Here is a 26,023-nt window from a genome sequence, read left to right as displayed (position 1 = left end):
TGCCAAGACGCAGACTCAAAGGAAAACAAGCTCCGACCAAGCTCATAGCCTTCAGTGGCGATCTCGATGATTTAATTAAAAGCGAAAAGTTTCCTTCCATAGCCAGCAGGCAGCTGAAAGTATCGGACAGTTAACGAGAAGAGGAAAACAAGGATATTTTTAAAATCATCTGCATATAGTTTAACAAGTTGTATCAAAAGGAGACCAAATCAAATACTGAAATTCAAACTGGGCTCAAACCAGAAATTTCTTTCCTTCAGTTTAATCTGTGTTGCCTGAGGTCTTTCTGCCATACTGTTTGAGCTATGGCTGGAAACATCAAGTCAAAAAAACTAATGATGTTTTCAACATCCTGTATCAAATAGGAGTATTATTCTTATAAAAAAGAGCACATTCTTCTGGGGCACAGACTCCTTATTTTGGGCTCACACATCTAAAACTTTATGYACTTATCAGTAGCAAACAGAGCCACCTGAAGCTTGTCTGCTTCTTGCACAGAGGTAAACAAAATTAAACCATTACATTCCAGATGCTACATTTTTTTTTTTTTTTTGTCCTACCCTCTACATGAGGGGAAAAAAATGGGCCCACAGCTCTCGTGAAGAATACAGAGGTTACTGGAGCCAAATTGAACCACTGAAACACCTCTCTGTCACTCACACATTTCTTTGTCAAGYAGAGGCCTTTTCTCCTCAGGCAACCAGAGGAGAAAAGAGAGGACATAACTCAAGCCTTGATTAGCTGAAGGAACAAATATGCTGTTTTCTCTCGAGTAGAATGAAGTTGGGTGCCCTTGTGTGACACTGATCTCATAAYACCAGTTCTCTTCCCAAATGCTTGAATGCACAGGAAAAAAAATTGGTTTTAACCCTTTATGATACAATAGGTGCCAGACACTGTTAGGTTTCACCAATGTAATTTCTAAAAGGGCTAAGATGCTTTGGAAAACAGGAGAGAGTCCCCTGGACAGATACTCTCTCCAGATGCCCATTTGTTTTTTAATTTTGTGTGGAGGAATTGTGTACAACTGCCACTAGCCAGGTCAAAGTAGGAATGGGATTACCTCCAAAAACACTGGAAATGGCAATGATCATATTTAAGAGAGAAAAAAGATACTTCAGCCAGGACTGAGCTATGTGTTCTATATTCTGTACAGTCATCATGCACAATACCATACCTTCAGCAGGCCAAGTTGGCTCCAGACACTCTTCTGATCAATGTGGTCCCTATATGTCCTGTACACTTAAATGCTCTTTTCTGCTGCAGATCACAACTTCCAAAAGATCTGTCTCCATAGAGATACCTGAAAGAGATTATTTGCTACTAGCAGGAACTCAAAATGCAAGCAAATAGTTCACGTAAGTCTTGCAGAACGGATAGAGGGCCTAGCCAAAACCAAAGTGAGGTTTAACAACTCCCTTCTTTGGATGACTACTAAGCAGCTCTCATTCTTGTACAGATAACATTTGCTCAGAGACCTTAATGGGAGTGGGAATACCTGGAGAAGTTTAACATGGTTTGGAGCGACAGAGAAGGGTTACTCAGTTACTGCTACTCCAGGAAAAGACTGCTTTGGTTCTCCTGAGCAGCTGCAGGTCCTCCTACCTGGCAAAGGCAAAAGCCTAGGACAGGAAGAGACATAGGTTAGCTCTGCGATGTTAGGGATAAGTGAGAATCTGCAGTGAAAAGGTTAAATTCTTCTTGATAGTGGATGGTGAAGACGGTGGCTGACAGGTAATGGATAAGGATTAATAGTTTAAAAATACAAAACACCCTAAAAGAAACACTGAGAAGCTCTTTTACAGTAACTCAGATATGACAAAACACATATGTTATCTCATCTAGAATATCAGGGGGATCAACAGTTTCTAAAGAAGAGTAAAACCTTCAGTCAGCAGCAAACTGTGCTGCTCTAAAATGGCTAAACACAAGCAGGGAGCGCATCTCGGCCACGGGTGACAGGGGTTCAGCTTTGCCCACCCTTCCCATGCCTGGCTGACTCCAGGTGAGGGCCTTTCCTCCCASTGCACATTAGCTCATGTGCAATGAGGGCTTCTCAGCTGACCTGCTGCTCCTCATTAACCAGAATGAAAGGCCTTACACTTCAAATGATCTCCAAATTATTAGTCACCTCTCTTCCTTGTTCAGGATCAGCTGAGTTCAGTTGTGATGACTCACTCAATATCTYTCTTCAGTCCTTGCAGACGACAAGGTTTTAAAGTTATGCAAGTATTCCGGGAGATATCCGTAGGATTTTTAAATGTGCAGATCAAAATTACATACGAACTGCCACTTAAAGCCCTAAAACAACAAAAAATAGTACTTGCAAACAGGAAAGTTCTGATAATCGAAGAGTCTAAATGGCTTCAGAAAGCTGGCCCACAAGATCTAGATTATATGTCCTACATGAAATCCATACYGGGGTCCAGGCATTACAGGCTACTGTCACTCTTCTAAATAACTTCTTCATAACTTCTAAATATGTAAACTGTCTTCATTTTGACTTGGAAAAAACACCCAAAGTTAGATTTTCTTAAGTGCTCTGTTTCTTGCAATTGTGAAGTGCTGAATAAAGATGACACTTAAGAATTATACTTCTACAGAGGAGTTTCTATCTAGCAGCTATTCTTACACCTGTGTAATATCTCATTTTCTTAGCAGCTGATTAGTATCCATTCTGTTGAACGGGGATACACTCAGTGACACTCCTCTGATAGCAAGAWATACAGAGGAGATAAAAGAAAATAATATATTACTGGCAATGCTCAGAACACTGTTAAAAGCGCGTATTCAGTACCTACCTATCTTTTATGTATACAGATGTCTGCGGTGACAAATAGCCTATTATAGCATGTGATTGACTTAAAATATAAAACAAAAATGCAGACAGAATACCAAATAAGCCCAGAACCATTTATTATTAAGATTTTCTACTATTCCTCCTATCTTACACGTTTCCAGACTATCCATAGGGGAAAGAAAGCTAGGGAAGAAAACAACATAGTCTTAATACAGATCCAGTGAAGAACAGGAGCTACCCTAATTACAAATTTCTCAGGTAATTCAATCCACAAATGATGGGATTTGGATTTGCCACTAACGTGGAGGTGATTAGGATTTCTAGGTTCTTCTCAAGCAGCACCAAGTGGCCTCATCRCTATGGCCTGGTCAGAAGAGAAGGCAAAGAGGAGATGATAACAGAGACGAGTTACACCGGTGCACACCGGGGCACCACACAGGCTAAAAGCTTCATTCAAAAGTTGGGAGCTTATTTTCTGCCCTCCTATGTTCAAGGACACTAATATACATGCATAACACCTTCAATAATGAGCGATGTGAGCAAAAATGCTCATAGCTGTTAGGGAAAAACCTCTGAGCTCYATCTTCGATGTCTATGTGCTTTTCAATGGAGCCAGCTCTGTCCTCAGTGTCACAATTTCATGAGAGTTTGCTGACTAGGAACCTGCAAGTTCGGCATCTGAATTCACCGAGAGGGCAATCTCAGACACTGTGGGGCTATGGTTATGGTTTGACCTGGAATCAGAGTGTGGGTCTCTTGAACTGTTTTACAGCAAATTCTCAGCAGTTACTTCCCAAAATGTTATAGCTCTATATGCTATAGAACTGTAAAGGAGCAAACAGAAAGAGTCTTGTTAGAGCTGTGCTCTCCACTTACTGGTGAATTATCTGCAGTTTGGTGGCAATACTCACTGGAGAGAGTTATACAAAAAGTACACGGCTTTAAGGACATTATTTTCAAAATACCTGTGTTCATTAGTTCCTGAAGCTCTCAGTAAAAGTTAACCGGAGTTACTTTTGACCGAGTATTTTCAGTCTCCCCACCCTAATTCTTCATGGACTTAAGACAACCATAAACTCTCCTCCTTCGACAGATGATTTTATAATTACCCATGTGAGATTTTTTGCATCTTTTGGGGGGAACATTAGCTACCCACACTGCCAGAGATGAGATACAGGTCACATATTACTGATCTTATCCAAGATCACAGTGCCCCTGCAATCCAGCAGGTAATAATTCTTTTCATCTGTTTTATTCATTTCACCTAATCAATCAATTCAAGAAAGCTCCCTGAATTTTTTGTATCTATCATTCAGATGGGCAGGCAAAACATATTWAGCTCCCTTAATATTTTTTCACATGTCAAGTTATCAATCTCCCTAGTCTGTTCATCATTTTTCTTGCTCTTCTGTGAATACCTGCTGCCTCTCCCAACTCCTTGCAGCTCTAAAGTGCTCAGATGAGAACACAGCATTTCAGCTGCACTCTTTCAAGACAGAAAAAGAAATTCCAGGCATTCCAAATTGTAATGATTTCGCCCGTGAAATCAGCCAAGTCCTGATGCAAGGAAACAGGATAGGCTCAATCAGAATTACCAGAGATAGGGGACTATCATTAGCCATGTAAAACCACTCAACTTGTGCATTAAAACTGTGCCCCAGTGTTAGGAGGGGAGATAGAGATACTCTTTTGCCATAGAACACAGCAATTCCCCTCAACTTCCCCAATTTTGCTTTCCAAACCTGCTCTGGCAAGATGCAGAGGAGTACAAAATTCACAAATATCTTTGCAAGGTTGCTAGTGACTATTTATCATTTTGATTGCAAGACCTCCTACTTCTAAACTTTTACTGCAGGAGAGGAGGAGGGGAGAGTAGGTTTTAAAACAATTGAAAAAAAATAAAGGTAAACATCTGTGATGATCAAAAYGATAGCAGCAGTCCTATAATTTCTACAGAAACCACTTTAACCATCCTGTGCTTTCCAATTCTTGCAGCATACAATTTTGCCCAAGTCATTTGGCATTGTCTTCTGGAATTTAGACTGTCTCTCAGTGATGCAGGAAGCTCACAGTCTATTAAAAAAACGGATTTGCACGTGTCATTCACCTATGCTGTTCACTGTAACAATGTGGAAAGTTTCCTTTTTCACTCTCTCAGAAAACTTCATTAAATCCTTGCTGGACCTGCCCTGGATATGAAGCAAATCACAAACATYGATTAGGTCCCAGCCTACTGTGACAGCAGCAAGAAACCCCCAGCTACACAAGTGCATCATAACCCCCTGGATTGCCAAGGGCCCATCAGCCCAGGAGAGCCCTGCTCCAAAAGCAGCTCTGAGAGACTAGCTAAGCCTCTGCCTGGGCTCAGAAAGAAGTATTGATGTGAGGCTTAAACCATCTTGCAGTTGGATTTTTGTTTTCCTGGCACTGAGCTGCAAATCCCTTGCCAATGCCAGTACCTCCTTCCTCATCAGCTGCACACACACCTTTGCCTCCTTTCTGAATCTAGRTTCTCACTAGATTCACCACCAGAACAAACCAGTCTTTTCATGAGGTATGAGATGCAAACCTTTTTGGGTTGAGCTGATGCTTTGAGCAACGAGTTTAGAGGGGAAACTCTGCTTTTCCTCAAGCTAAATAAACCTCAGCACCAAACATTAGCCTAACCTCTTCTGGCACAAGGTGAAGTTCATGAACCACTCCTTTTAACCTTGTGTTCACCCAAAGCTTTAAAAATCATTGCATCCTTTCTACYTAAGTAGTATTCAGAGATACAAAAAGGACCTCTCTCCCATTACCAGCTACCTGAGCCATAATCCTCTGTGATACATCCTTGCATGTGTAAGGTTGTTTCCAGATGTCCATGTCTCTACTTCTTTAACTTAAAATATTTGTCAAACAGGAGCAATTTTCTACTTATAAAGAAGATAATTAGTACAGTAGCCTGTCATTCTGTCACATTGGCTTGAGAAACAATAGAGCAGACTAACAAGTTGTTAATTGGCTGATACTGTCAGCAGCAATTTCATAGTGCTAATGGACCAAGAAAACATTAAAAAGTTGCTTTGATCAGGCTACAGAAAAATTAAGCAAAATGAGCTCATCAGTTTGCAAGTTGAAGAGTATTGTCCTAAAGAAGATAATATTTTCAACGGAGGGTTAATGAATACTGCTTTTGTACATATTGCAGAGGTACTCTAGCAASAGAGAAAAAGCTCCTAATGAATCTGGACATTACTGAAAAACATCAGAAAATTTGTGCATTAGAATACAAATGATGAAGATTAAGGGTACAATACAAGAGAACCTTGTAGGAAYAGCTGCATCTACTAGCAAGATACTCTAAAAACTATCCCAGCGTAAGAGCTTATGACCAAAAGTTGCCAACAAATATCGAAGATGGACTTGAAATATGACCAATGTCTCCTCAATCGCCAAAGATCACTTAGAAAAGAAGGCAAACAGCACATAGCACACCCTTCAGTTACAAACAATTAAGCAAGAAGAGACAAGATAATAAGGGTAATTATTAACATTTGCACTAAGCTAGGATTATAAGAATTAGCAGCATTAATTTTGTTACTGTCAGTTAATGCACCTCTGGATAGATTTTAAATGGACGGGTAGTGGCAAGGTCAGCAATCAGTGTGAAAGTAGCATATTTGCCAAACCAATGAGAAAGAAATAAAACGTTAGGTACAGGACACACATTAGTGAATTGCTCTGAAAAGTACTGTAGCATTCACTTTTTCTCAGGAGAAAAATGAAATCAAGAGAGAGAAGCATTTAGCAGTGTATAAATAGCACTCACAGAGTTGGAAGTATTGGGATACAAAAGTGTACATGAGCTAAAATTCTCTTTTTCATTATCAAGGCCTTGCTATGTCTTCATATCTCCCTAAAAAGCTAAAATAAAAGCTGCCAAATACTTATACTTGAAAACTTGACTCCTGCCACAGCTTGATCAGCTCAGTGAATGAGCTGATCTTTCACTTCAGTTGTTCTCCTTCAAGGCTCCTGACCCTGCAAGGAAAACAAGAAAAGCAAAACCATCTCCATGCAATCCCACTGCAAAAACACAGCACAGATATCGTGAGCTGCCTCCCAGAAACTAATAGACTGCCTCCAGAAAYTAAAAATTGAGCTCTGATTTTTTAGACCTCCTAAATCACTCGGGCATGGATCCTCCATACTGCACAAGAGTACTTTTAATTGCTAAAACATGTCAGGGCACAAAGAGCAAGTGAACACAAAATTCTGCAGTTTGGTGGGGCTGCCCAATCTAAAGAGCAATCCATGCAGTACTAGTTACTGCAGAAACAYAACATTCAAGAGCTTTTAATCTCCTCCTGACTTTTGCAGCGAGTTTTCCCCTGGGAAAGCACCCACAGAGCCCACTGCAAAGGGAAAGCTGAAGGTAGCTGCAATTGCAGCCCAGGGCCCCACGTGTTGGACTCGACCGCGCTCATTTTGCATTTTCGGATGGTCCGCAGCAGATAAGACTCTTTGGGGCCAAACAGAAGAAGAAATTGTGCAGATGCCTGCTATGAACGTGCTGCTCCTTATCAGCTTCCAGTTGAATCCAAGTCACTCTTTCCTTCCCACATCAAAAACCCTGACTTCTCTTATGAGGGGCTGCAGGAAGAAAATAGTATTTATATTTGGAGGGATCCACGTGCTACCATCTGTTCTACAGCTTCTTTCTATTTTACTGAATGAGTTTAAACAATTAATCTATGATCTATTATTGTTACTCATTAGAGTAACTGATTTGTCTAAACTGACGAGCAGAGGAATCCCATCGAACAAATCTCCTCTGGAAGGAAAGCCACCGACTTCTCTACAGTTACCTCTCAATTTAAACTGCTAATTGAAATCAGTCTACTCCCTGCACCAACAAAATGGAGGATAATTATGTTGTTCATTCAACCTTTGTGTTTGGAGATTGCATTGATCTTCATTATATTAGCAAGTCAAGCTATCCATCATTTCTTCTAGCTTTATAAGAAAAAAAATAAGGAATAGCACAGGAGAAAAGAAACAAGGTTCTGCGCCTTAAATACATCAACTTGTTTTCTCCTGCTTGTTTACCATTAACGGTTATACTTCATCGTTGCTTAAGTGCATTAGTGCTTAAACGATCTGATGTTGGCTCACAAAATTGTTATAGACTTAGATGTAGCTCTTTAAGACAAAAATATGGGAACGGCCRAGTTCCCAGAGGATGAACAATCATTTCCTGGAGGGATCAGCTGTCAAGAGGCTGATTCACATCATCGAAATGCAGGCACCTCTTTCTCCATGGTAAGAAGAGGGGGGAAAGAATTTAGACATCCCCCGGTCAGCCCCCAAGGCTCTACAGCCCACCAAGCTGCCTCCCCATCACCCAGCAAGCCTAACAGGGCTTCTTCCAGACATTTCATTAATGAACAGCAAGTATCCAATGGATATGCAGTAGAAGGGTTAATTAAAAAGGCAGCAATTAACACAAAAAGACTGGAAATTARGAAAGATAAAAACAACACCACTTGTAAGCAATAAAAGCAATAAACATCTGTAGCTCTCTTGTTCAGTAAAGCATCCGAGAATCACTCAGATAGGACACCTCTCTTTGATAGATGGTTCTGTGTACCCAAACTCACTACACAAACAACCTGTTCTTAAACAACAGACTTATTGCAGGAAGCATTTGCTGCATGTGTTTAACACAGTATTCTCTTGATCATTAGGCAAGTCACAGCATTCATTACTTTGTTACCCTCCTGGTCTCTCTCAAATTGAATTTGAGGGTCGCAGTCACCCTCAGGGTAAGTTTGGCAGCTGCAGACCCAGAAGGAGGAACCCAGCAAGTGCATGGCAGGGTCCGCACGGGCTCCTCACCAGCCCAGGCTGGCTGCGCTGATAAGTGGGGACTTGTCTCTTGGGCAACTAGGAGATCAGTCCGCTGCTGAACTTCTTTGTAGCCTCACATACCAGACCCAGAAAGTAAAGAATGTGCCCGTGTGCAAATCTGTATAAACTGTGAGTTAAATTAATGAGATTATTTCCCTAGGACTTTATATTTTCTGGRCAAAAGTCCATGGTGAAATTACAGGTATACAGCATGTTATTTAGTTTCTCTCATATGTTGCAACTYTTGACTTGAAGCAGAAATAAAATCTGTAACTTCAGTTTGCACATTGTTTAAAAAAAATAAAAATTAAAAGAGGAACAGTCAAACTGAAAGCATTCTCTCCCAGCGATCATTGATGACACAGAAGTCACGATAAGAGCTATCTAGAGTCTATTGTTGCCATCAATGACATGTATGATATTCACTAATGCTGGTGCATTAATTATGTTCAACTGAACTGCTGCAAGAGATACATGTCAGCTTCTACAGAAGGAAAATATCATCAGCTCAGATAGAAAACACGAGTGACGTATTAGAAAGAACCTTAAAGAAGAGGATCTGAGGAACAAATTGAGCACAAGCTGGGCATGACCCACAGACGTCTGCTCGCTGCATGAAAGCGCAGTATGATCACCACAGGTAGGGCCCGTAGATACATCTGTCACCCTCACCAACAGTGAGGTGTCCTCTAGAGCATCGCAACTAACCTGGGTGCTGCAGGTCAAGGTCCATGTGGATGGGCTGCAGGGACACCAGAGGGGAGCAGCAGCAAGGACCATCGGCTATCTCAAAAACACAGTCGATGAAGAAGGGGAGAAGAAACTGAAGTCACTTATCTGAGGAACAGTACAAATAAGAAGGGAAATAAAATCACTCTTTACCTAAAGCAGGTGTCTTGGGAACTTCCAGGATAAAATGGATACTTTCTGGGTACTCAGAAAGCACTTTCTGAATTAGCTGACCAAAAAAAAAAAAGGTTCTGCTGGGAAACAGTTTCAGACTTGAGATCCCTGTTCCTTGAGTSAAACCTTGCATCTTTGCAGAAAATCGAGGAAGAAATATTCAAGCTTTGATACATTCCCATGCAACTGATCTGGAATCTGCATCTGAGAAAAATGCACAAGCACATTGGCTATTTGCTTTTCCCAGTATTAGAGTTTTGATGCAAAACAAGAATATGTATTAAAATGCACGTTGAAAAAATTTACCTGCAGACATAGGACCTTTTAGAAGCACAGGCTCTAACAAAAGAGCAATTAGTTCAACAGCATATGACTCCTAAAAGAAATGAAATTCTGGCTTTACACATAATTTCATTTCTAATATATTCAATTCTAGTCTTGATGATGTCTAAATAACTAGAAAAGCRTAAAAGAAATATACGGAATAAAACAGGCATGCTATCTTCACATAATAACATTTAATATGCAGACTGCAGTAAATTTAACCTCTTATTAGTTTGAAAGAGAAAAATGAATGTAAGAGTACTGTAAATCAGCATTCATTTACCATAGATTGCAATTACCATCTATATAGCAGTTCAGGAGATCAGTTCTACTGAGAGATGAACTGAGTTTATATCACAATTCCCAGGATATGGAACGAGAATGAAAATTATACTCCTTGTTGAATGACTAACAATACAATTTCAAGACATATTAAGCTTTAAATAACTAAGTCTACAAGAAGCTGAGTTCTTGAAGTCCCATTTGAACTCGTAAGGGTTTAGCAAATTGCACTTGGAGTGTTTCTGCAAGAACATCAGGCGAAGGTCTAAACAATTGAGAACAATTGATGAGTTCAAGCTCAACTTTTCTTCCATTAGTTGTTTATCAATGTCATTTTCCTCATTCAATTAATGTATAATAATGAAGGCTTTTTTTTTCTTCTTTAAGCTAGCTACATTGAATATTCTCAAAAATGTTATTAGGATTTAATCCATCTTTTACAAATCAGCTTTCTTTTTCTCCAGAAGCAGCAAACAATAAATCCTCATTTTACAAGATCCTGACTCCACATTAAGACAACATTCACTGAGCGATGGAAGTAGCCAAACCCACGGCTATACTAATCTGCTCTCTATTTATTAGCTGAGAGACTTTCAAACTTAAGAGTTAATCAAAGCAACATAAACTTTGCTGTTGTTTTCACACATAATTTGTAGAAACTGACTGTGGGTCTAGCMATCAGCTCAGCAGTCACAGAGCACGGGGATAACAGTCTGTAAATACCTCATTCTCAGCAAAGCAGTCTTTTAATCCTTACCTGAAAGCATGCAGAAAAGAGGAAAAAAAGTCTGCCTCTAAGAAGTTCATTCTCACTAATTCAAAGGGAAAATGGAAGGTGCTGTATCACAGCTTGGTTTCCACCAACGTGTTTGACCTTGTAAGTTCCAAATAAAAAATCCTTGTAACTATAACTGTATTGGTAAATAAACTGATTCAGGCTGACACAGTGGTGATGGAAGAAGTGATATACATAGAACATCAAGCTGTCATTTCTATAAAATGATTTTTTTTAAAACTAGTGGCACTTTAGAAAGTGCCTTAAAACACAGCAATCTTTCAGCCAATTTTGTTATGCTACAACATCAAAAACAAAAAGGAATGAAGGCTGTATTCAAGTACTAGAGGACAAAAAAAGGGCATCTTGAAAATCTTCTGCACTATAGTTACAGTCTTATACTTACAGTATAATCTGAGAAACAATGAAATATTTTTTGCACCGTGAAATTTATTACAAGCTTCGTGAATATGTACTAAGTTGAAACACCAACTGTTTAACTTTCAGCATGTGCAGTTTAAATTACATCCAAGCTGTACCCTTTTTAAAACCAAAAACAAAAAGTCTTTGTTAAACCAAAATTTGATCCAAAAGCATTATTAAGTGCTAGTTAAAACTTGAGATATTCTCAAAGCACTACCTTTTATTGCTTTCATGACCAGAGGCATCAGCAAAGAGCAGGAATCCAATAGATTCAATGTGCAAGTGTTCTGAAAAGTGCATATTTCTCAGTACAAATAATGTTACAGCAGCTTCCCACCCATCATTAGCCTCAATGCAGCACAGACCTCCTTGTACCTCTGTTGGGCATGAGGTATATGATTAGATGCCTATTTCATTTTAAAAAGCTGCCATGCATTCTTCTAATCCACATTTGTCATAAGGGATTATAGTACCAAGCCCACAGGTAAATCTCAATGCTATTTGCAAATATTTCATTAGACTCCTAAGAAACATTAGAAAGAAAAGCAAAGTTTTCAGCTCGAGGCCATAATAAATTTCTTTACTAGTGTTTGAAAGCATCAATTCTACTTGCAGTTATAGTAAATTACTGTTAATACAACTAGGATTTATTATCTGTGGGTAGCACTTCAAAACTAATTTTAAAATTTATGCTTATGGCTGTCTTTGAAAATCATCATTTTATAATTAACATGTGAGGCATTAAACAAATCTTAATGCGTTTAAAGCTAGTATTTTATAAAAGAGCAAGAATCACAGAATAGCTGAGGCTGGAATGAACCTCTGGAGATCATCTAGTCCAACCCTGCTCACGCAGGGTCACCTAGAGCACCTTTCCCAGGACTGTCACCAGACACTTTTTCAACATCTCCAAGGAAAAAGGCTCCCCAGCCTCTCTGGGACCTGTTCCAGCGCTCAATCACCTCAGTTTTGCCTCATGTCCAGACAGAGATTCTGGGTGCAATCTGGCCCTTCATGCCCTTCACTGAGGAATCAGTATTGACCCCTCGGGGACACCACTGGCTACAGGCCTCCAACTAGACTAGTCTTTTCTACAGACTTTCCCCCTAGTCTCCAGGGCCTGGGATTCCTAAGGACTCACCTTAGCAACAAAGGCTGCAGCAAACTCAGTAACTCTGCCTGCTCTACATCCTCCCTCAGCAGGATACCCACCTCTTTCAGCAGCAGACCCACATCTTCCCTTGTCTTCCTTTTGCTACTGCTGTATTTAAAGCAGACCCTGATGTTGTCCTTGACATCCATAAATGGACCTTATTGTTTCTCCAACATATACCGAGGTGGCTGAAGTCTCCCATAAAACGCTGGGCCTGTGAACACGAGGCTACTTCCAGTTCTCTGTAAAAGGCCTCATCTCCCTGCTCTTTCTGATCAGGTGGCCTGCAGCAAGCACCCACACCAATGTCCCTTATTAACCTGCCCTTCAATCCTCACCCATAAGCTCTTGACCCACTCACCACCCACCACACTTTCTCATAAAACAGCAGTCAACCATTTAAACCCAAAACTCTAGTAATCACGTTGCATTTTTAACTAAAATACATCAGTAATTATCAGGAATTCTGGACATGAAGGAACAGAGGAGAAGGCAGTAATATGGCTGAGAAGGACAGTTCAAATGCAGCTGTTATGGTATAAAGGAGAGCAGCCACAAGCACCTATGTAATTCCACGGGCTTGGACTACAGTATCAGTTCAGTCAGAGCAACAGAGACAAGGACATAGGGGCAATAACTTTTCTTGAATTGTTCATATGTTACGGGTAGTAGCAATTATGCTTCATTCTAAAGTTAAAAAATAGGTTCCCATGAGCTTAACAGAAATTAGCTACTAATGGGTATTCCCTATATGAAAACAAAAACTTAATGGTAGCAACAGGAACTCTTGCTGTTAGAAAAGAAAACAGAACAGTTGAAGGGTTATTAAATATAACTTTCAGATTGCGTACAACTTTTAATTGACTGAATAAAATTTATGAGGCATCACAAGAAAAAAAATGGAGACAAGAGATATACTTAGTTCTCCCTTCTCTCTCCGCTCACTGATGGCGGTCCAAAGGCTGGGAAAGTCTCGGAGCGATGCAAAGCAGCAGAGCAGCTCGTGTACAAGACAATCAGGAAATGGATTTGGGGCTGATTATCAGCAGGAGCAATTCCCTCCTGGAGGCTGTAACAACTCACATCTACACTTGTGGTTTTCAGCAAAGTCCTGGCCTGCATGATATAAAACAGTAGTTATATAAACTGTAACAGCAATGAGAGCAGAGTATTATTAGCAAGAGCACAGCAAGAGCATATTTTGTGGCAGCCACCTTGTCTATTTGTGTTGTGAGCCTTTTAGATAGTCCTTTCAGAGTCAATATGCCTGCCGCTGCAAAACTCTTGCTGCACTGCATTTCTTTTACAGAGAAATGTCCACCACTACAGTTTTATGTTTACATATAAGATGTAAAAACTTCATGAGTGGAAAATAGATGGAGGTGTTCTGATTACTTCATCTTTTTGCAAGGCAGCCTAATCCTGTGGACAGGTCACTGGCTGCTTGTTTCATCCCCTAGCTGAACAGTAATAATGATGGGCCCAAGAGGAACGGGTCCAACTAGAGACCAATTTAACCAGATAAACTAATTTTTAACTTTCCTATTTTATAGCATCACACAGACATTACAATGAAAATTGAGTGTAGATTTTGCATGAACCATAAGTTAATCAGGAAAAATTAACCAGAGGTTTTCCAGCTTTGGTGTATGAATGGACATTCATATTCTGCAAACATTGTAGAAGTCAGAAACCTTTTCCTCTAGTTTGAGATATTAGTGGTCAAGACATTAGGTTGCAAAGAAATGGTATTGGAATGAGTCTCCAATTCATCCACCTTTTCTCACCAGTAATCAACAACCCAGCAGTGACAAGTTCATAATCATCCTGGAAACATTTATAGTCACTTATCTTTGAATCAATTTCTTTCACATAACTTTAGATGATACTGTCTATGAAAACAGCTATGCTGAACAGCCTGGAAAGAAAAGACTGCACTAGAATATGTTAATTTAACTTTATACTTTACTTGCAAAGTAACCAAATTCTGTTTTAAATTTACCTTATTTTATCTTGAAGAGCAAGTGCTGCTTTGAGCTAAATCTCTTGACGAACAATGCAAGTTCCTTTCACTGGATTCTTAAAACAACTGCTGAGGGAGATGGCAACTCAGGGAGATGCATTCAGCTCAGAAGAATGACACCCATCAGACTTCATGGAATTTATTAAAATTCCCCAAAAAGTAAGAGACAACATCCTCCACTAAATCTTGGAGGATAGCAAGAAAAATAAACAGGAAGAACATTATGAAGCAGAATGACAAAATCTGAGCAACAGATGTTCAGATTCAAACTCCTCAGCTATCCGATGCTTATCAGAAATGTATTAAACCTTCCTGAAGAAAAACATCCCATACATAAAATACTTCTGACTTCATGCTTGACAAATATTCCATTCAGCGGGCTCAAAGAAGCTCAAAACTAATTTTTTGCTTTCAGATAAAATCATCATTTAACCCAGTAGCTCAATTAAAAAAAAAAAAAAAATAAGAAGGTTTTCATTCACAAAGATTGGCCAGAAAAGAAGCAAAGGAAGAAATCATATGCATGATAAAAATGAAGACAACAAATGGTATACCGTTTTTTTTCTTTGCCTACCCAGATGGTGCCTACCAAAGTAGATTTATCAGATCTGCACAGGTCTGGCAGCACTAGCAGGTTTCAGCTAATCAGCAGGTACATGGACACCAAGACAGGTACACGCAGGCTGAAGTGSTGATTTGGAGTCTGAGGCCTGCGACTCTTGAAAGGACTGACAGATCCCAAGAAATGGGAAACAAGGAAATGTAGAAAACCATGGGAGAAAACCATGAGCTCTGAAATCCCGCTCTGCCTCCCATCCTCACGGCTGGGAGAATAAGYCCCTGTGCCATGTGCTGGCAGGCACCAGGGCGATGCTGTTCCTACCGCATGAGAAGATTCAGGAAATAATTCCTCCCGAGGACCATGGGCGTTCATCAGGCCTCCACACCAATGCTCGCAGTGCTACAGCAGCAACACCAGAAGGGGAAAGAAGCCACTGCTGAAATACTTGCAGCAACGGATAGGCCACGTCCATGCCTAAAGGCCACCTCCACAAGGTCCATGCCTAAAGGCCACCTCCACAAGGTCCATGCCTAAAGGCNGTCCATGCCTAAAGGCCACCTCCACAAGGTCCATGCCTAAAGGCCACCTCCACAAGGTCCATGCCTAAAGGCTGGAGAGCAAGCACAAGGCCTCCAATAAGAGCAGGTGCCTGTCAACAGCATGAGAGCGTACAGCATCCGGCTGGTCTGCCAGGGATCCGTATAGCTCAGGGTGAGCAACCTCCTACCTAAGGAAAYAGGCTTCTTAACCCAGCAGTGAGGTTTTGCTCACGTTGATAATTCTTGGTTATGATATGCTGTATTAATTCTTCTTTAAATATGAGATATACATGAGCTGGTTGGCGGAGTTGAACACACCAGTTTGAACGCACAGGATCTCTTCTCAGATCTAAGGTTAAAGGATGCCTATTAACAGCATGATTAATACATTAGGAACATAAAAAGCTATTTTTTATCTTTACTACTAAACAGTTTAATAGTTTAGAGAGTATCCATGCATTCTATGTATACGAATAGGGCCCTCCTATTAGATTTTGAAACTGCAGAAATCCTCTAATCCATCAAGTGAAGGAGTTCAAGACCTCCAGCCTCTGGTATAAAGCAGGATTAAGTGTATCCTAGTGCATTCCCAGCAGCTGCTTATCTCCTCTCTCCCGAGAATTGCCTGTGTGAAGGACGTTACAGGAGAACACTGGAAGATTGTGGGTTTTTCTTAGTGCCGTACAAAAATCTTGGAATTRCCACATATTTACAAAGCGCAGGTTTTAAAGCCTGGCTTTCCATCAGTGTTAGACTTCAAAAGCAGATTCTAAAAAAAACTTCCTGTTTTGATTCTTGTTTCTATTTATTTTTATTAAGTGGCAATTTCTGCTGATTGTGTACTTAAAACTGGCTAAACAATTTTGCTTATATAACATAACAAAAAAATCAGCCAGACAATATTCTGGACAGTAATATTTTAAGAGAAGAAGCAACTAAAAACAACCCTCTAGCACCAATATGCTTATGCCAACTTACTTGTAACTGCAGCTACAAGTTACCCCAGTTACAGCATCTAGCAGTGTAAGAAGCACCGAGGCGAGCAAAGAGACAGGGTAAATATTCTCATATTTCCTTCTGAGTAACCCATCTTGCCTCCTTACATGTATTCCTATTTCTCCCACCCATCATTTCATATTTCTTAATTTAAGATAATCAAAAATACTATTAAAACATAATGAAAAACAAGCTAATGGCAAGCACAGCAAGCGCGTTTCAAAACACACATAATGGGACTCCTCGTAGGAAGATGTAAAAATGTCCAGAGGGGCTTTCTGGCCAGCGTTTCTGCGCCTCTCTATCGCACGCCAGCAAGGAACAAAACCCGTCGCTGCAATTTTTCACACATTCCACGTTCTTCGCAGCTGAARTCTCATCAATTGGCCCACAGCAATCCTGGGTGTTACTGATACGGAACAAGTAAAACACAGAATAGAAGAAAAAAATCACAGAAAACAGCAAGCTACTCCCAGAGACATCCCACACATTTCGCTTGCTCTACACAGCTCCTCGAAGGTGGGTTGGAGCAGAGCATCTAGCAACGTGCAACGCAGCCTGCAAATGCTGTGCTGCTGCACCCAGCAAGGCTGCAAACCTGCACTCACTGCCCACCCCTACCCGGGACATCACAAGTCTCTCTAAYCCCTTCCTTTCCTCAGCAAAGGCCTAGGCTACTGTGGAAAGGTCACAGATGCCATCATTTTTATGCTGAGCATTGACAAACCTAAACAAGCTCCRGGTAAGTGCCACATATTGCTCCTCTGCATGTGTTGGCACTCTGCTAATGAGAAGAGAAAGGCACCTGAAGGAGAAACTCCACTACAACTCCTGCGGAAAGCGAGGGGCTGCTCTGCCCTTCGCCTGTTCCAATGAGGAATCAGGGAGGCTCTTTAGCTTAGTATTGGAAACAGGTCTTTTTTCCCCACAAACTGCCTTCTACCAGCAGAGGATAGTAAGGCCTGGAAAATATTTAGAAATATTCCTCTGAACAGTAAATTAAAAGAATAACTGAGAGGGAATGACAAGGTAGAGCCATAAGCTCAGCAAAGAAATGAAGGTCCTCTAATGAAACTGGAAAGTGTGTATATTGGACTAGAGTTCATGCTGTGTGATTGTCCAAATCAATTACTTTTAAACAACAAATAATCAAGTGTTCTCAAGTGAAAAGCAGTTATATGATTAAAAACGGATTCCCAAACTGCACTATATTGATTCAGCTCCTCTGAGCAGGATGCAGCTTCCAGGGAAACTACGTTTGAACTAGCGCTTGGAGCCTCTGAAAAGCTCTGCCTAATGAGTCATATTTTAATATTTTCAGGTTGCAGCATATTAAAAAAGTCAGAAACCATCTTTAAAATGGCTTGCCTGGAATTTCAAATGACACTTCAGAACAATTTCTTAAATTACGGTTTTAAAATTTGCCGAGGATTATTCTGAATTTATTCAGTAGAAAAAGTTGGGTTCCTTGTCTCTCCCCCTGACGGCACATTGCACCAATACCCCTGCTTAGAAACCATTTTCCTCTCTTCCAAAGCCCTGTATCAGGTTTGAGGTAAGTCATTTACATAAATCCATAATGCATCCACCAAGCCCTTAGCTCTCAAGGGTATTATAATGCTAACAGAGAAATGACAAAGCAGCAGTTTTATCTTCCTAGACCCAACACCTCTATACTTGACATCTATAGCCCCTGAATGATAACTACAGTTGAAGGTTTTCCATTGTAGTAGCTTCACAATCCTTGCTTCTGGGCATTTACTGGCTAAAGCTGTCTGCTAAGGACTGGCAAAATRTTTCACTAATGCAAGATGGTCTAGAAATGTTGAAGTTGGCCCTATTTTATGAATGAATATTTACACTTTTACCTTGTGAGCTGCAGACTGTATCAACAGAACGTCTAGCCGCTAATGCCCTGGCACCTGCAATGTTCTCTGTGTGAATCTAAGAGTACAGTAAATATTATTTTTCTTTATTTGGTTTCATTTGATAAGGAAGATATGAGAAATATTCAGGCAATCGAATTTCAGCTACTGAGCATCAAAAACCGATGCTGCAAATCACCTCCYCGCTATGTCCATTAACTGTAAGAGAAGCTCAGATTCCTCACTTTGCTCTTTTAAAGGGTTCTTCAAAGTTTGCTCCAGTTTTTGACACTTATAGGCAGCTTCGAAAAAAATCTCAGCTTTTTATTGTAAATGACCTTACATGGCACTGTATGTCCTCTGAAAACTTTTAGCAATAATTGATCAATTTTCCAAAGTTGGGAGCAGGAGCAGGGTTAATGTTTTTCTGTGTTACTGAAGTGTATTGTGCACAATACATCTGAAAGCAGTTAATCCAATTGTCTTTCACCCAAAGGTCAAGTATTCCTGAAACAGTGTTTTAGAAAATGTAGTCTAAATGAACAGTGACCTGCATACACAGCAGCCATTCTCATCTGGGCAGATCTGCATCTCCCTTCATGGGAGACCACACCAGATAAAAAGGAGCTCCTGTTGTAGAACGGGGAAAAAGAGCAGGAGCTCAGGCCTTTGGGAATAACTGCCGCAATCCTTATTAAACAAGCCGGTCTCCCCAGATTAAGATATTTTAAGTATCAAAGAGTCTACTGCAGTGGCTTCCTCAGCTACTTGTGCCATGGACTAAGGCTGTTTCCAACACCTGGAGACTGCTCCGCGTGTTTGGTACTAGACCTTACATTGTACAGTGAATAATCTAACACGTTGCTAAGGAAATCGGGGAGATATGGACATCATGCACAACGAGGATATTACTTAACACATTACTTAACACTGGCGCATCCACGAGAACGGATCTGCCTGTCGGAACCACCATACGCACAGCGATATGATCATTATTAGAGATTCTTCATCAAGTAAATGACTAATATTTCTATCATTCCAAATGAAGAGACAGCTCTCGAAAACCTGGAACAAACCTAGTGGACCTCAACTCTTCCAACATGCAGAGAATCTTCCACTAAGACAATATTTTGGTCTGTTTTGGTTTAGATGGCCCTAAGGTGCCTTGGGATGGGTTGCAGTCTTCAAAAGCAGCAGCAGGACAGCATGTTCTACACATGGGAATACATTGTCTTGCACAGCTGGAACAACAAATCTAATTTGCCAACAGCAACTCATATAAACAAAGTTGTCTTGTACCAATGAAACAATGTTACTACAAAATTGCAGTCTCACCCAATTTCAGAATTCCCCAACAGACTTTAGAGGATAATCACAAAAGAAGAGTTCAGTTTTTATAAAGGAACTTCCCTAAAGCTAGAAATTAAGGCATGATGCTAACATGAAGCATTTAAATCAAACTGAAATTAAATATAAGTTAAATCTATGTAAAACTCTACTTTTTATTAGTTGAATATTGGAACATTATCTCTCTAGATACTCTTAAAAGAATAAAGTCAGTGATGCTCTCTGTGAATCATCCACCAAAACACCTTAACTGCAGACCGAGCACATACGGAAGGTAAAAGCAGCCAAATTGTAAAGCTTTATTCACATGCTCCTCTTATATTTAGTTGTGGGGAACAGAGGTAACATTTCATCAAATAAACCATTTTAAGACCTTTTCCTACATATGTTGCAGCACTTCATTCTCTATAATGTGCCCACAAGAACCAAGTTACCAGAACAGCCAATAAAGCAAAGGACAAGTGARGGAGGCAGAAAGGCAGCAAGGCGATGCCTTAGATAGCTGCATTTAGGTAACTCTTAGTTGTATATAAACTCTTATTTAAACTCTTATATAAACTCTTAGCTTTATAAACTCTTAGTTTATAAAGGACCAACGAAAGTAGTATCCAGTCAGTTAAGCACTGGAAAAGCAGAGACAATAAAGGAAGGTCATTTTTAATCGATGATTAAAAGGGAAAGATAAAGATGAAAAGCCACTTCCTCCCCGCAGGAGTCCTGGTCCTTTCAATATTTCAAGAAAATCTTTCTGATCTAGTGGGCTCTGCACTATTTCCATAATAAAAAAAGTTTCAAAACCCTTCAGAGATTTACAAATTCACTTCATTTACAAAAAAAAAGAAAATATTAATAGAAAGCAAAACTCAAGGTTTCCAATCAAAACTGACCTGCAAAAACCCAAGCAGTCGAATACCAGGCATCTCCTGGGAGCCCCAAACATGCCCTTCTGGCTCTGAAAACTGCACTAATTTACCAGTGGTGACTGGCCATGCTGCACTTCCCAGCTCAAATCATATTACCCCTGCCAGAAAAACTACTGAATCAAGTGCTTTTTTTTTTTTTTTTTTTTTTTTTTTTTTAAATAACTGCATCTTGCTGAGAAGCATCCAGGACAAAAAAGCACATGCATATTCCCTTCAGCCTGCACGTGGTGATCCTGTTGGGTGTTGTATAAAGCCTGCACATAGAGGCGCGTGCTCGCGCGCCCTGTGCATGCGCTTCTCCTCTGCAGTTAGCAGCAGGTGCTCTGCTTTCCCCCGCGCGCCCAACAGCGCGGCTTGCCTTGAGATACAGATTTACAGGTAAATAGGAATCGAAGGCAAAGGAGTTGCCAATGGAAAACTAGAATATGATAGCTACTTAAAGAGATTAACTTTCTCATTATTGTGTCACTGCACACTGTAATTCAAACAGCTGGTAGCCTCATTTCTGTAACTACGGAAAATTAAACTGAGAGCGAAAGCTCCTTTCTGTACTGTTGTTTTCATGGCTACAAGACTCTGTTATGAGCCTTTTGTGCCTGTGCTCCTGTACAGGATGCTTGGCATTTAAAGGGCAGGAATAGTTGTTTCTCCTATAAAATGTGCTCTTCTTTAATTTGCTAGAAAAGTTTTCCTGTAAATGGCTGCAGATAATCTGAAGTTACTTGCAACACCACTCAACACCTTATTTCCTCATATATAATGAGGGTCAAATAACGTATGTGGAAAAAAACAAACTTTCTTTGGTGGAATAGAGTTTTCATTCTAAGTTGCTAATTTTTGCAGCAGTGTATTTATCTTCTATGGAAACACACAGAAAACACGGCAATATATGTTACAAAGGGCAACAGTAACTCATTTTAGTGGTCAGTAGAGCCCAAAGGGGCTGATATAAATCTGTGCCACTCCTCACACTTCTGTGCAATTTTGTGTTGCATAAATTTTAGCTCTAGCAATAGTAATACTGGGTTAAAGGTGCTTTCATGTGAACACTTTAAAAAGAAAGTCTTGAAGTATAAAGAAAATCAAAACTTTTTTCCCCTCTATTATAAAATCCTTTTAACCTCATTTGAACAACTCTACTGCTAAATCATCAACTGTGCCTTAAATTGGCCCTTTACTGAGGATCAGGCAGCAACTCTTTCAATGCGGGTACCTAAGGGGCATTTGAAAATCAGTTTGAAGCATCTTTTTCTCACATTCAAGTTAACCATACGGACTGCAGAAGCTCAGCATGTATCATTAACTTGAAAATTAGTTACTTCCCTTTCAAAGCATTGGTAATTCATGTGCCTTCCCATTCCATATGGGATCTGCGAACTTTTCACTGAAGTAACAGCCAGAGGAGGTAATTACTGCAGAAAAGCACAGGAGAACTGAGACCAGGTTATGTAAAAAATCTTAGACTTATCATTTTAAGGAAGATTTTCCTCACCAAGACAGAAGTAGGCTAATACTTTGCCTTAACTGGTAGGCTATAATTAGAATTCTGCCTGGTTGAGATGTGGATCAAACACAGAGGAGCCACAAGAGCAAAACCAAGTCATTGCAAGAGCCACCAARCACAACCAACGAAGAAGCATTGCAAGAGCTAGGGCAGTCTGGTTTGCAGATGCCTAAGCGGAGGCTTGATAGCATCCTACTACTATATTAAAATTAACTTGCATAATTGCAAATAAACTCTTCCTCCCAATCACTAAAGTAAAGACCAGAGGCAACAAGCTGAAACAACAGCCAGAGAGAATCAAGTTGGACACCAAGAAGAGCTTTTGGGCAGAGGGATGGCAGCCTGGCACAGACTGCCCACGGAGGCCCCRCATTCCCCGGGAGCCAAAAGCCTCTTCAGAGCAGGTTACACAAACATCTGCTGGGCACCATTTRGGTGAAGCAGCTGGTGTTGATGAAAGAGGATGAATTCAATAACATCTCAAGGCCTCTTCCAGATCTATTCTGTACAACATGCAAATCAAGGCTGCCTTACTTATCAAATTCTAGTTTTCATTCTCACTAAAGCCACTATACTCCATTTTTGACAATATAAAAAYGGTCTCATGTATAAGCAAATCAGAATAATGTTCATTTTACATCTAGTCTCTACAAAACTAGAGCAACGTGAGGAATTCACAGTATAACTCACATGTAGGATTCTGTTACTTAGGAACTGACAGAGCTTCAGACCAAGGAGGCTTGAGCGCTGTCTTTCACAGACTCTGCAAAGTGAAGGGACTCAGCGCAAGAAGGACAGGGAGGGAGAGGTCACAGCCCACGTGAATCAGACCACCCAGCCACTGGGGATCAGCCTAGGGGAGGCATGTGGGGAAAGAGACCCSACCTGTGTCCTGAAGAATATCATATATGTTTTCAGGGATGCTCTAGGATTCCTCCACAGAGAACACCCCCAAAGGCAGAAATCCTTTTGCCTTGTAGGGAAAGCTGTAGGAAGCCAGGAACTGGCTGTTCGCCTCATTTTAGAAGGGGACTCCCTGCTGCAAGTGCGAGTCCTACCCGTTGTCTCCAATTTTACTTTAAGTTAGCCCAATCTATAGAGCAGTTGTGATTTGCCTTGGTCAACAGTGTGGTGATTTCCATTACAGACCTGAATATCTACCTGGGCTGAGCAGACACCATCTTACACTACAGCAAATAAGAATAATTCATTCATATTCATTTGACTTAAAACTGCAGCTCTGGGATTGCACTGACATGAAAAACTAATATGGATTTTAAATATACCAAATAACTATTTGGTACCTAGACCAAGTTACTTAAAATATTTAGGACTAGTCAATTCATTTGAAATGAATGACATAAGGGCATTTGCTATGGATAAAGGACAAATTTGCAGAAAGCAGCTTTTCTTTTTGGTTCATTCTCTGATTACTTGTGGAAGCCGAACAAATTTCTTGACCCTCTGTGCATGTGTCAACTCTCATTTCTCTTGTATTATCAATATTAGAAGTTCTCTGGAGCAGGCACAGTCTTTTTCTCAGCTCTATCCAGTGTCCAGCCCAATGGATATTTCAGATATGCAGTCCAAATAATAATTATCTTCAACTGAGAAAAACACTGCCTGACATACCTACCCTCGCAGTCACATTTTGTTAGGTCCTAAAAATTGATATTCTTCTCCTCAGTTCTGCTGAAATACATTCAGAAGTAAAAAGCTTCCCAAAGAAAAGGTGAGTGAAATGTTGTTCAGTGCAGTAAGGTAAATGGAGGAGCTGATTGCTTTACTGTTCTTTGATGACACAGAGATCTGTGGAGACAGTTACGTGAAAACTGAATAAGCAAAAAAGAGAAATGTAGAAGAAAATGTGGTCACTAAAACAGCATTAAGCATTACTCACCTGTCTTTTGACTACTTAGTTCGTTAAATTCATGATCCATAAAATGGAGAGCAATAAAATCCATTTTTGTTGCTGTGCTGAATTAAAGTATTACTAATCATGCTTGAGAAAACATTGCTTTTACTTAAACACTGTTGATTTTTTCTTAAATCAGGAAGTTGAGCAATTGCAGGTATTATTTCCCCTTGACAGGTTTCAACTCAGGTCTTTTTTAATGCCCTTGTGTTCTAAAGCCTCCTATGAGCACAAAATATTCAAGCTCGAGCATGAGGAAACAGATCTGAAGTTGCGGCACATTCAAAAAATATGCAAAGATTTAGCCGGAGCCCCGCTCACAAAGGAGGGAAAACTAGTAGCAGAAAAACAGGAGACAGTTCAAGGATGTGAGGGCCAGGGAATGCTGGGATATGGGAAAAGGATTAAGTTCTGAATATATAATACTGCATAATATTATTGATCTTATAAACCTGCTCTCCTGAGGGTAATCCTTCCTCATGAACACAAGACCCTAATGTCACAGTTTCATAGTCTCTAGGTACCAACACGACACCAACACCATCGCTCTCAAGGAGCTATATTTGAGACCTCTGCAGTTCTACCAAAGGATAAAGAACAAGAAGCTCCTTTCTCACCTGCCTACTGGTCATCCCACAGCACGGAGGGAATGCGGCCTTTGCAAAACCTCCATCTTCTCCCCATCTCCAGGGGCAGGACCTAGATGGAAGAGGCCAAAGCCTTGGTTTTCACCCAAAAAGGTGGCCACAGTTGAGGGAATCAATCCCTTGTGTGGATTCTGCACGTTGCCTCATAGCTGGGTGGCTAAAAATGGGTTGTTTCTCCAGAAATCCCAGTTCTCCAGGTTGCTCCTCAACAGCACTAGCACATGTCACCAGCCCAAGAAATGCCAGTGTGAAGATCCTGGTCCCAGGATGTCATTGAGGAGCCCTGCTGTCATTCTCACTGTTGTTCAGCCGTTCAACCTCACTCCCTCTGCAGGGAGGTCCTCTCAGCAGTGAGGGTTTGAGTTTGCTTGTTTGAAATCAAGGTATCTACTGCTATAGTTGTTCATTCTGCCTTCTGCAGGGGAAAGCTAGAAATTTCCAATAGTAAACCTCATGTTTGCCCTTGGGCATGGCTCTAAGGCAGCATAAATTCAGAGTCATTACATCGTGGGCCTACCTGCAAACTCAAACCGACAGAGAGGGAGGCCAACAGAAACTACGTACCTGCATCACCTCATAAACACCGGTGCTCCTCTTGCACCTCTAAGTGAAATTACCTTTGTGAAACTGGTCTGTCATGATCGAAAAAAAAAACTAATTTCAAGAAGCAGTAAGAGACAAAAAAACAATTCTCACTTATAAAGCACAGACTGCTGTGTGATGGGGGTGTTGTACACTGCTTCATTCCAATACAAGCCCACTCTTCTGGGATTCATTTTGTTCCTTAATAAAGGTGCAATTGTTCCCAATAAGCATATATATAATTTCAGGCTTTTGGCCGTAAATATAAAAAACAGATGTCCTGTCGTTACATTAATAAATTGCCCTCATTTCCACATCAACTCAAGTGATTCCCTTAGCAGACTTCTCCCCTTTTGGTGTTCATACCCCTGTGGTGTCTAAATGGAAGGTAACTACTTATCCATGAGTTCAGAAGGACTGATGACTTGCAAATGAGGATGACTTAGGCAATAACAGTGCAGACAGTCAGTACTTGCAAGTGGTTTCAAACTACAGGTGTCTGACAAGTGTTCTTTTGCATTTCCCCCTATAGCTTCAAAGTCAAAACTCACCAGTTTTGTCCTCTAGT

General features: G+C 40.4%; 1 long non-coding RNA gene across 1 annotated transcript; it reads right to left on the bottom strand.

Annotated features, from left to right (window-relative positions):
• Positions 1–1,137: 1,137 nt before the first annotated feature.
• LOC112952554 lies at positions 1,138–2,253 on the bottom strand. Its single transcript, XR_003250418.1, has 2 exons — positions 2,132–2,253; positions 1,138–1,303 (listed from the first exon to the last, which is right to left on the bottom strand). It is a non-coding gene; the product is annotated as an uncharacterized LOC112952554 (long non-coding RNA).
• Between the last annotated feature and the right edge of the window lie 23,770 nt (positions 2,254–26,023).

This window comes from Nothoprocta perdicaria, unplaced genomic scaffold, assembly GCF_003342845.1.
Source record: "Nothoprocta perdicaria isolate Ctin4 unplaced genomic scaffold, notPer1 scaffold_4, whole genome shotgun sequence".
NCBI classification, from domain to species: Eukaryota; Metazoa; Chordata; class Aves; order Tinamiformes; family Tinamidae; genus Nothoprocta; species Nothoprocta perdicaria.
The sequence above is the reverse complement of the archived record's forward strand: the minus strand, read 5'-3'. Positions and strand labels throughout refer to the sequence as shown.